Source organism: Nipponia nippon, unplaced genomic scaffold (assembly GCF_047370975.1).
Source record: "Nipponia nippon isolate SJK-2023a ecotype South Korea unplaced genomic scaffold, ASM4737097v1 scaffold_1, whole genome shotgun sequence".
NCBI classification, from domain to species: domain Eukaryota; kingdom Metazoa; phylum Chordata; class Aves; order Pelecaniformes; family Threskiornithidae; genus Nipponia; species Nipponia nippon.
Genome location: NW_028262290.1, coordinates 50,416,088 through 50,425,028, shown reverse-complemented (window position 1 = coordinate 50,425,028; position 8,941 = coordinate 50,416,088). Strand labels below are relative to the sequence as shown.

The following is an 8,941-nucleotide window of genomic DNA, read 5'->3' as shown; positions in this document are numbered from 1 at the left end:
CCACCCTAAATGATTCTATGATTCAATGATTCTATGATTCTCTACCTGGGTTAAGTTTTGCTTTGCTGCATGAGCACAAGCCTACTAGGCGTCGTAGTCCAGGGGCTTTGTGTACCCACAATGGTCCCTACTGGGAAAAGTAAACCATGACCTCTTCCCCACCACCCATCAGTGCTCACCCACCCTTCAAAGTCCCAAGTTCACTGAGATCTTCAGGCAGATGTCTGCTTACACCCAGGGGCTTTCAAGTTGCCTTATGGTCTTTTAGAAAGCTTTTGTCTTGTGCTGTCACAAAAACCTGCAGGTTTTACTAAGGCAGGGGTAAAGTGTAGACTAGAATTTGGGGCTTCCATTTGGGAAGAGAGGGAAGCCAGAGGTCCAGTCTCCACACTCCAGAGCTGCGAGGCTTGCCTTGCACGGAGCTACACTTGGGGCCTTCAGGAAGGCAATCCCAAAAGGTTCACGTAAAGCCTGGAGGCCTGGCAGACCCCGTTCATCCATAGTGTTGGCTTCATCCCAGATTATTACTCTCGGCAGTAAAGTGTGCTGTGTATTTTTATGGTGAATTTTATTTGTTGAAAGGATTAAACATTTTTAAAATATTTGACAGATCAAACCTTGATTCAAATAATCAGGATAAGACGGCAAAAGCACCGCATATATTCAATGGCGTGGATGTCAAAAAGCATTTTAGCTCCACAAACACTGCAAACCCACACCTTACTGTTTTTCTTTGCAGAGGCTTCTAAGGGCTCTTAAGTGAGTACAAGATGCCACTACAAAATTATACAAAGTGAATCACTAACCCAAAGAGCTCACAAGTTAGAGCATAGGCAATATTAAACAAGCAAAAAACCATGCAAAGGGTAGGAAGACAACTGGGCAAAGACAGGAGAGTTCCATAAATCAGTAACTACAGAGGTATCAATGTTCACAGCAGGCTGCCATTCACGCCAACCCAGGCTTGTCATGATTCATTCCAAAGAAGCAGGGTCAATTTTATCCCCTGTTTATCACTGATTTAGCATGAAGTACATATTAAAAGGATTTTGTATCATGTGCTCTGGCTTCAGTTAAGTGAGAGATGCCAAGCAGCCTTCAGACCTACAAAGTAAAAAAAAAAAAAAAAAAAAATTATCGAGGTTTTCACTGGATATAGAGTGCAAATTATCCATTCTGAGTCTCAAGGAAAGATAAGCTACTATCAGCTGGGTTTTCTGAAGTTACATTGCATGGGCCAAAATCTGAAACTTCATCAGAATACTGATATATCAAAGTACTTAGGTGGCTGGATAAATCAATTTATCATTTTTAAATCATTTACATTTTTAACATTTACTGCAGAATGTTGGGGCACACACATAAACTGGGGGGAATTACACAGAACTCCTGTTTTCTGGGAAAAGCCGTGACAGCATCCAGTTGCCTTTTCCTGATACAGGCTTTGCAGTGTGTGCTAATTCTGAACAAACACAGTTTGGACAGGTTGGATGCTGTTCATTTCTTCTTTGTTTTACTGTATGACTCTGGGAAATAGCCAGGTGATAAATACATTGACTAGTCATGGTTCTTGCCATCCGTACAAAGTTTATTTCATTTTTCCCTCTTTACTGATTAAATCCCACCAGCTTATCCCCGTCAGTCAAGGCTTATGTGAACTAGCGATCCAGTCAGCCTCAGGCTATGTAAAGTAGCCTTCTGGCTCTGTCTGACTTCGGTTGTATTGTGTTACCTGGGATATTCTCCAAACAAGAGAGAATTGCAGAACTATTGAGAAGTGGTACATTGGCTCGTCCCACCACGGCAGCCTGCTTCCTGAGAAGCTAGCAGTTCTAGCCATGCTGAAAGTGAAATTTTAATATGGCCTTGGCAGCGCTCCATTGGCATGTCCCCAAATTTACACTAGTATAACCAAGATCAGCGCCTGTGCCAGCGTCTGTATTATATTAAAGATAAATTGGACAAGATGTGTTCATATCTGAACTAAACTCAGCAAATCAAAAATGAACTTAACAAAATAAAATCAGATGGTCTGACTCATCCTCTTTTAAGAGATCCTGATAAAATACGGCTGTTGCAGAAGCGCTAATGTGATTTTAATAAAAGATGACACCGCAAAAAAGGCTGGGGGGAAAAAAAACTTGACAAAAAGAGACGTTTTCACTGCGACTGGATCGGCCTCATAGATCCCATCCCATATAAATGGAAATAGATGAGAAATCTCAGCTTCCTTCATTGACATACACAGAATAAAATCACTGCATAGGCAGAACACCGTGAGCATGCACAGTAGGTAGGTACCAGACTATAATTTCTTGTTCAAAATACCAAAATGCACCAGTTTAACTGAAATAATGGGGACATGATATGAAACAGGCATAAGCTAAAGCACAAAACAAGAGGAATGACTGGAGCCAACTTCCTCCTACTTCCGAAAAAGCTGCCTAATCATTAGCCTGGGGAGTCATGCCTTCGCTCGCCCTTTCTCCTTCTCTCAGTGAATTCAAACCATTTTTCTGCACAGTGGTGCAGCTTCACGACGAGTGGTAAAGCATTCCCAGAAAAAACTATAGTCTAATGACTAGAAGTGTGTTTGAATTCTTTCCAACAAGGATAGGAACCGAATGTGGGTGTCCTACTTCCTAACCCCGAGGCTGATGCAAGGTAGAAATGGTGGTGGTTGCTTTTCCAGAAGTCTTTTAAAAGAAAGTGAAGCCTTCAGAGAGTTTCACACGGAACTTAGTCTAGCCAGACTATGCTGGGCATGCTCCGAGAGCATCTCCAGAGCCCGCCAAGGGGCTGCCATATCCCGTTGTTTGTTCATTACTGCAGAGGAAGGCATCGGGCAGACGATCTGTTTTCATACCCTGATGGGTTGAAGGGATGGTAGGTAAGAAGGGGAGGATCTGAGCATAACGTTAGAGGGGGAATTCATTGTCCGTTTTCAGAACTACAGAAAGTACCTTTGGATGCCAGGTAAAGGGGCAGTCACAGCCCTGTAGCCGTATCCCTCAATGGCTTATTTAATTGCGTACTTGCCAATTATTTGGCCAAGTCATTTGAATAGCAATATTCCTTCATCTGTCTTATTTTATATACTTCTGTGTCTTCTGTATGGGCTGTGTCCTGACACCTGGCTTATGCCTTTGCTGTAGGACACAGCCTCTCCTGCTGTATGCCCTGGCTCCCATGGACATCAAGCACAGGAGCAGCGGCCAGAGTGAGACCACACTGTACTTGAAACCATTCCCCTGCATGGAAGCTGAGGGATGCATGAGACACACAGCAGAAAGGTGCACGATACACATGGGCCACAGGTGAGATCAGACGCAGCCAGAGAAGCCAAAGGGTCAGTCTCACATGGTCTCATAGGGGGAACCTACTTTTCCAGTGGTAGTTACGGCCATGGCAGTAAAGCCAATGTCCTTTTAGGGCTTGAACCCAGGACGCTGAGTGTAAGAGTGTTCCCAGGTGAACTCTGACAGCACTTTATCAGTAAAGTCAAGGAAAGAGAGACAATAACACAGCAAGGCATGAGAAGACCTTTGTAATGGGGTCATTAAGATCAACCTGAGAGTACATTCACAAATATCATGACAACATTGTGGATGCTAAGTGCTATCTAAAAAATGCACTCCTGTCTAAGTGCTAGTATTAGACAAGGTGCATTCGTGTCAAATACTGTTTGGTCCAGTAATTGAAAAGGATCATTAAACATTTACTGAAAGTCAAACTGGAAACACATGGATGAATGGAGCTGTACTTGAATACCCCATAGCTGTCACTGATACCACAGATTAAGTGGCAGCATGTTACAGGTTTCCAGGAGAGGAGAGAGCCTACACACACACACACACACACACACACACACAGAGCTAAGGAAGGCGACAGTGGAGGAGGACACTTTTGCACATGAGATCAACCTCCGTGCTCTTGCCCTAGAAGGCTGGCCGTCAAGTTGTAGCAAAGCATCAACATTTGCACTCACACTCCATTCATACAGACACACCTACAGATTTATTTCACATGAATATTTGATATGACAACAGATTTGATATCAAGTAGGCAGAGTTTGAATTATTTAATTGTTTTCCTAGAGTATTTTATTTTTATTATTTAATGAGTGCTGACTTTGTGATCGGTGCTGGACAGCCATGAAGCAAACCTTAACTCCAACATGCTCGTGGACGAATCTAATAAAGTCCTTCACTGCTTTGAGGAACCCCAGCCTCCACTCAATTCTGACCCTCCGCATGATGTTGTCCCAACACAGTCTTCAGAATTAACCAGACCAGCACCAAACCTACACCTGTACATTGTCATGGTCTCCTGTTAAAATGGGCTATGGATCAGTCTCAAACCAGGATCAGGGGTAAATTCTGCAAAAACTCCTTTCTCCCCTCCTCTCTTCAAACCCTTCTCTACAGTGGACAGAACTTTTGTCAGGATTTGGCGTGGCATATTTAAAATGTGAAAGCAACACAGAGAAAAAATTAAAATGTTTGTGATCCATTATGCAGAAGGAGCATATTCTACATGAAAATATTATTTACTTGAGTTTTCTATTCTAAAACTTGATTTTGTATTCAAGATTTAAGGTCTCCATGGATGTGGAAAAACACTTTGAGACTCTGAGGCTTTGAAATGCTGAATTGCCTTGTATAAGATAAAATCGATATTTTGAAAAAAAAAAAGTAAAGTGGAAATTAATGTTCTTGTAATAGGTGAGTAGCTTTTACACAATTATTTCATGGTGATAGACTTGGTTTTGATGTAGCTTAATTAGCAGAATATAAATTATATATTTTTTTAAAGATATGTATATTACAAGATTTTTTTATTTCATTGTGGAGCAAACCATTTGATGTGGCTCTGCAAAAAGCTCTAATACACATCAAAAAGCAATCAACAAACTCTTTGAGTACATCAAGCAGGATAATTTAGATGGTTTTTAATCATGATTATGAAAATATAATTAGGTGGTTTCATGTTGGTTGGTGAGTGCGTAGGGAAAAGTGATTCTCCAAACAGAAAAATATGGATAACATTACCCAGGAGCCACGAAACAACCACACACACATGCATATACAAACCAAACAAAAAAAACTGCTGGCCTGCTTCTCTAGTAGATCAGCAGGTAACATGTTTAAATAGAATGTCATTTCCTTTAGGATGCCAGGAAGATTCTTATTTAACAGACAGATTACACAGAAGTAGCTTTGGAAAAATGCCCCCTTTTAATGTGCTAGAAATCATTAGTCTGCGATTTAATAAAATAAAATCCTCTTTTCAGAATATAGGCAACAAGCAGAAGATGCACTTTGAGTCTAATCAAACAAGAGTTTTACTGAAGGAAACAAGAGGTATTGATGAGAGTGCTTTAACTCTGCCTGGGCCTCGAATACCGGAGCAAATGCCACGTGTCTGTGTGCATGGTCTTCAGGTGAAGACCTAGATGCTTTTAGCTGCCTTAAGTGCCCTGCCATTCTTCAATCCCAAGGAAGGCTGACTAAAAACTCCTTACTTAAGAACTGCCACATCTAAGCGGCTTCATCTTTGCACGTTCTCTTTGCATGAAGCCTATAACCCCACAGTGTCCTCAGTGCATGCCTGCCTGTCCTCACACCAATGCTCCTCTGTTGTGGCCTTCACTCATCCGTCTGGCTCTGGCAAAACAAGATTCCCACTATCAGCTTGCCAATACATTAAAGAATGAGAGAGACACATTTTTTTACTTTTTGCTATAGTGAAAACTGCTTGTTTTGTCTCTTCTCTTTTTTCCCTCTCCTCACTGGGTCCTATTTCTTGGAGGGCTTTATCTGTTGCTCCAAGGGAGTGATTATAACTATAGTGATGGCTAGAGATATCCCAATAATCTCCTACCATCTCATGTGGATCCCTAACAAATACTCTCCTCTCTCTACTTCATACCAAAGGCTAGATCTGTTTTCAGTGACTTAGTGGAAATGCATTTCATACTGTTTTAGTGATAAAAGAATTACTTCAGATTCTTTTTAAGCACTTTGATCACTTTTTTTTTTTTTAAAGTTAGATAAGTAGCTTTGATAGAAATCCTATGAAGTCATATATTGGGGGAGAAAAAAATAGCAAGTTGGTAGAAGATGTCTGGAAGTGTTTTGGGTTTTTTTGTCAACTAAACACAAATTACCAGTGTGCCCTTAGAGGCTCTTAGGGAAGAAAATACTGCCTTCCAGTCGGTCAGTCTGAAGTCAAAAATAATGCACGGATGTGCTGAAATGGCAATCACAAAATACAGGGTGGGTGAAAGTCAGAGGTTTTTTTTAACAAACTTTTTTTAAGACTAACTGGAACAACAATTAAGTGCCCTTTAATTTAGTGGCAGCAGAAACAACTGAAGTTATTGCCCAGAGCATGGCTCAGCTTGACAAGGCAAGAGCAGAAAGGGCAGGAACAGAGAGTAGACCCAGCAGTTCTCCTGGGTGAAGATTGTGAGTAAAACAGCTGGGGGTTTGTATGCTTATAGGTGGATGTGTGAGGCAGTGAAAAACAATGAGAAAAGAGAAGACATTGGGAAAGCCGCCTGCTAGAGTAATAAGCAATGGTGCATTGTCATGGGGTGAAGCCAAAATACAGTTCTTCCTGGCTGAGTGCTCACTAAAAAAGAGACTTAACACTTCCAAACAAGAAACTACCCTGCGTGCTCATGCCTTGATGTAATAGCAATTTGCGTGCATCCTCTGTAAATAAACAGGGCCGTTCCGAAAGAAATCCTGGGTTCCCATCATCCTCTTCCCTTCCTAATGCAACAAAGCCAGCAAGGCCCGGATTTTGGCTAAGTACTCGCATCATGGGGACAAAAATATTAGCTGGCATCAAAGCCTGTGCTGCACAAATTAGATCTTCTTATCAAGAGTTAGAGAGATGAAGAACTATTGCTCTCTGCCCGGGAGGCTGAGGTCCATGCCTTCCCACGTGCTGTTGCAGGCAGCATTGCCTCCTTCACTTTGGAAGATTGCTACAAACTCTGGCCTGATCCAGTTATTGCTGAAGAGAATGGGAGGTTTGCCATTGACTTCAAGGAGACGAGAAGCAGGCCCTCTGCTAGCAAATCCAGTCTTTATAGTCCTTTCCAGATACTAAATAAAACTGCGCTTGGAAGTAATTTGGATGCCAGCAAGCTGGCCCCGTTTGTCGTGAAATTCAAAGATGCCCAACAATGTGATGTTTATTAGGATACAAATAACGTATCTTCTTCACAGTGCAATGTGTAATTTCCTTCCCAATAAAAATATAAACTTGCCGTATGTGCAAACAATTTTAGCATTTCTGTTTCTATGCCATCTTACTGACAAGAAACTCCCAGCTGTTATAATTTGTCTCATCCTTCTCTCTCTTGTAGAACCAGCCTTTGTTCCTTTTTGCAGTGCCAGGGACTTGCTGAGCTCCACCTGATGTGATTTGTCCAGGCATTAATAATGCATCTTCAAGATGCAAGATGCATGAATTCCTTCAGTAACAGATCCTTCAGCAGACTGCTGCTCCGTACCGTGCCGCTTTCCCGAGATGGGAGAGGCAAGAGGACCGCACGGGCACGCATGCACCCACGCAGGTCGTAAGGCTTGGGAGCGAGGGGTGCCCTGTTACTGCGAGGGGGTCACTGCATCCTCACGCTGAGGTCAGGCCGAGGATAATGAGTATCACAGGAGCCCTTCCTCCAGCAGGAAGGTCCTTACCTGCCATCCAAGGAATCCCTGTGGGACGACCTGAGGTGTCTGCAGACCGACAGTGACTTCAGACCTGGCAAGCGGTGCTCGAGTGTTGCCCCGCTGGCGTGCGCTGCCCCTAAACATCATAAAAACACATTAACTTTGCCTCCAAGCGCTCCTCGCGGCCTGCCATCAGGACGGCATGCGTCGGGGGCTCGGCACCGGGAGGACATACTTTATTCACTGTGTGTGGTGCAGAGGGGAGACTTCGCCCTGGGGAACAACCGCACAAGCCGGGTCACCCACTCCTGGGGACGGCGAAGGGCCCTGGCGGCCACCCTCCATACAAGCTCCACTCAGTGCTTTCCCTGTTCGTGGCTTGCAGTGGGCCGCCCAAAAAAAAAAAAAAAAAAATATATATATATATATATATATATAAAAATCTCGTTTAATCGATACGATCACTCGCAGGGCCGCTCTCCCGCACCGCGGCTCGCCTCTGCCGGCGTCGCCATGGCAACGGCTCCCGGCTCTCGGCGTGAGGCCGCCCCGCGGCCCCCGGCCCCGCCGGCGCAGCCCCGGGCCGGGCGGGCCGTCCAGGGCCGCCACGGCGGGCGGGGGGCCGGCGCCGCCGCGGCGGTACGAGGGGCACGATGGCAGGCACCGGCTGCACGGAGTTTTTTAATGGCAGCACGTTTTTGTGGCCCCCGGGAGCACCGTTAGTGATCCGCCAGGTTACAGGCCCGAGGCCCTGCTCCTCTCTCTCCCCCCCCCCCCCCCGTTTCCAAATAACATGTTTCCAAAATAACATTTTCGGTAATGTTTCCAAGCTTCCCGGCGCATAGCAAAGGTGGGGCGTCACCAGGGCCCCTGAGGCAGAAGACGCCTTTCAGCAGTCGGCGAGAGGATCATAAGACAGCTCAGGATTAACGCGCTCAATACCGATAGCTGGCCCACGCCACCACTTAAAAGAAATGCACAGAATTTGCCATTAAAAGCCACCGATGCCCGTGCGGGCGAGCCGGGCAGAGCTGTTTTGTCGTGGGCTGTGGTCGGCGGTGACCTTGGGTGGATGGTCTTCAGTCGTGTCCCCTCAGCCCGCAAGCGCCGACGGGTGTCTGCTGGGCTGTACTTGGTGTTACGCTTCCCTCTGTTCGAGAGACTTTTGAACGCTTCAGGAAAAGATAGGCAGCTTCTTTTTGCGCTCTTTTTGCGTTTCTCAAAGAGCATTGCAATGTTGGTTTTTTTTTTTT

The 8,941-nt window shown here is 44.5% G+C and overlaps 1 long non-coding RNA gene across 1 annotated transcript; it reads right to left on the bottom strand.

Moving 5' to 3' along the window:
- Positions 1–902: 902 nt before the first annotated feature.
- LOC148057372 (uncharacterized) lies at positions 903–8,081 on the bottom strand. Its single transcript, XR_015701587.1, has 3 exons — positions 7,924–8,081; positions 7,716–7,824; positions 903–1,104 (listed from the first exon to the last, which is right to left on the bottom strand). It is a non-coding gene; the product is annotated as an uncharacterized LOC148057372 (long non-coding RNA).
- Between the last annotated feature and the right edge of the window lie 860 nt (positions 8,082–8,941).